This window comes from Lathyrus oleraceus, chromosome 3 (assembly GCF_024323335.1).
Source record: "Lathyrus oleraceus cultivar Zhongwan6 chromosome 3, CAAS_Psat_ZW6_1.0, whole genome shotgun sequence".
NCBI classification, from domain to species: Eukaryota; Viridiplantae; Streptophyta; class Magnoliopsida; order Fabales; family Fabaceae; genus Lathyrus; species Lathyrus oleraceus.
In genome coordinates this window covers 435,142,473-435,144,987 of record NC_066581.1, presented here as the reverse complement: position 1 = coordinate 435,144,987, position 2,515 = coordinate 435,142,473, and the positions used below count along the sequence as shown (strand labels likewise).

The window sequence follows — 2,515 nt, the reverse complement described above, 5'->3', positions numbered from 1 at the left end:
ATTTTTTGAATTGGCCCGCATCTTTGGTTTTAATAAGCCTTTGAGGGTAAGGGATAGGTGGTTTATAAGGTGGTGGAGGTACATAAGGTTCCTTCTTTTCTACGGTTTCCTTATTACTCTCTTCCTTTTCCTTAGGTTCACTTTCCTCCTCAGTTGACTTTTCAGAGTTTTGGTTTTCTATCCTTGGGTCAGACGGTCCTTCCACTTCCGTTCCACTTCTCAGTATAATTGCATGAGCGTGGCTTCTTGGGTTAGGTTGGGGTTGGCCAGGAAATGTACCAGTTGGGGCAGCAGTAGGCGCTTGTTGTTGAGCCACTTGTGAAATTTGCGTTTCCAGCATTTTGTATGAGTAGCCAGGGCATCTACTTTACTTGCTAGTTGTTTAATTTGTTCGCCAGTGTGTACATTCTGGTTTAAGAAATCTTTATTGGTTTGCTGTTGAGAAGCTATAAAGTTTTCCATCATGATTTCCAAGTTGGATTTCCTAGGGGCATTATTGTTAGGTGTAGATGGGATCGGCTTCTGATATCCCGGAGGTATAGCTGGGGCTTGATTTGGAGATTGTCCAGGTGCGTATAAAGCATTATTACTCTTATATGAAAAATTGGGATGATTCTTCCAATTTGAGTTATAGGTATGCGAGTAGGGGCTTCCTTGAGCATAGTTTACTTGCTCCGCTTGGATTCCTGTTAGGAGTTGACAATCTGCAGGAGTGTGACCTTGGATTCCACAGACTTCGCAATTCTGAGTTATGGCTACCACGGTGGCTGGAGGTGATACGTTTAAACTTTCAATTTTCTGGACCAGAGCATCCACTTTTGCATTAACATGATCAAGGTTACTTATCTCGTACATGCCAGTTTTCGTTTGAGGTTTCTCTACCATTGTTCGTTCACTTCCCCACTGATAGTGGTTTGAGCCATGCTTTCGATAAGTGGGTAAGCATCAGCATAAGGTTTGTTCATTAGTGCACCAACTACGACGGCGTCTATTGTTAACCTCGTGTTGTACAGGAGACCATTATAGAAGGTATGAATTACTAACCAGTCTTCTAAACCATGGTGTGGACAAAGTCTCATCATGTATTTGTATCTTTCCCATGCTTCGAAGAGAGACTCGTTATCTTTCTGTTTAAATCCATTTATCTGGGCTCTTAACATAGCTGTTTTGCTTGGCGGAAAATATCGAGCAAGAAAAACTTTCTTCAACTCGTTCCATGTGGTGACTGAGTTGGAAGGAAGAGATTGAAGCCATCTTCTAGCGCATCTCTTAACGAGAAAGGAAAAAGACGAAGTCGAATTGCCTCTGAAGTGACACCATTAGCTTTAACAGTATCAGCGTATTGGACAAATACGGATAAATGAAGGTTTGGATCCTCGGTAGGATTTCCAGAGAATTGGTTCTGTTGCACTGCCTGCAACAGTGAAGGTTTAAGTTCAAAGTTGTTTGCTTCGATTGCGGGTGGAGCAATACTCGAATGCGGCTCATCTTGCGATGGAGCGGCGTAATCTCGAAGAGCACGAGCTGGTTCTGCCATCTCGGGTATCGAAGGGAAAATATTTTTGAAATCAGGAAGTTCAACAGGAGGAAGATTGTTTGCAGCACGATATTCCCGAATTCGTCGTAAAACTCGGAGATATAGTTCGATATCGTTGATTCATAAGTAGAACGGCTCGCCTTGTGAGCGAGTGTGTGGCATACAAATCAACAAAAGAAAGAAAAGAAAAAGAAAAAGAAAAGCCTTAGTCTCTACAGCGTAACAGAAGAGTTACGATATCGACTAAATAAAAGTCCCCGGCAACGGCGCCAAAAACTTGATCGCGACTTTATGAGTCGAATTTGGGGTACAAACTGCAAGTGCACAGTTCTATCGCGTAGTTTTAAAAGATATCGATCCCACAGGGACTTATGAATCGATATACCGTTTTCTAAGGTTACTTCGTAAAGCTAAGGCAGGTAATACTTTGATTGTTTAGGGGAAAAGCTAAAACTAAAATAAGATCTAAAATAAATATCTAATAAAGCGGATATCGGTATGTAGTTCGTCGTAATTAGGGAATCAATTCTTTGTTGGTTTCTTGGTTTCAAAATAAATCTTTTCAGTTGACACTATTGATTAAAAGTCTTATCTCAAACTCCCGCTCTGTTGAATAAACTATGATTTTATATTAACGTAGCTGTCACTTATTAGTTAAGTCAAAAACCACTTTTTGAAAACAATAGAATCCGTAGAAATTCAAATGCTAATCGTTTAGTTAAGTCAAAAACACTAATCGTTTAAACACCCTTATCTCAAACTCTCGCTCTGTTGATTTAGGTTATATAATTAAATTCAAATGCTTAACTCTCGTCCTCACATTCAACCTTTAAAAATACTTTTTGAAAAAGATTAGAATTTAATTAACTCTAAAAATTGCTCTCGCCCTGATCTAGAATTAATGTCCAATTAACACTGTCCAGTCAAAAACTCAAACTCTCGTTCTATTGCTTTTAACTTCTTTATGTCTTTTACTTT

General features: G+C 39.5%; 1 non-coding gene across 1 annotated transcript; it reads left to right on the top strand.

The window, feature by feature from the left end:
• Window positions 1–1,053: 1,053 nt before the first annotated feature.
• Window positions 1,054–1,160, top strand: LOC127133692 (small nucleolar RNA R71). The gene has a single exon (XR_007807642.1). It is a non-coding gene; the product is annotated as a small nucleolar RNA R71 (small nucleolar RNA).
• The last annotated feature ends 1,355 nt before the right edge of the window (window positions 1,161–2,515 follow it).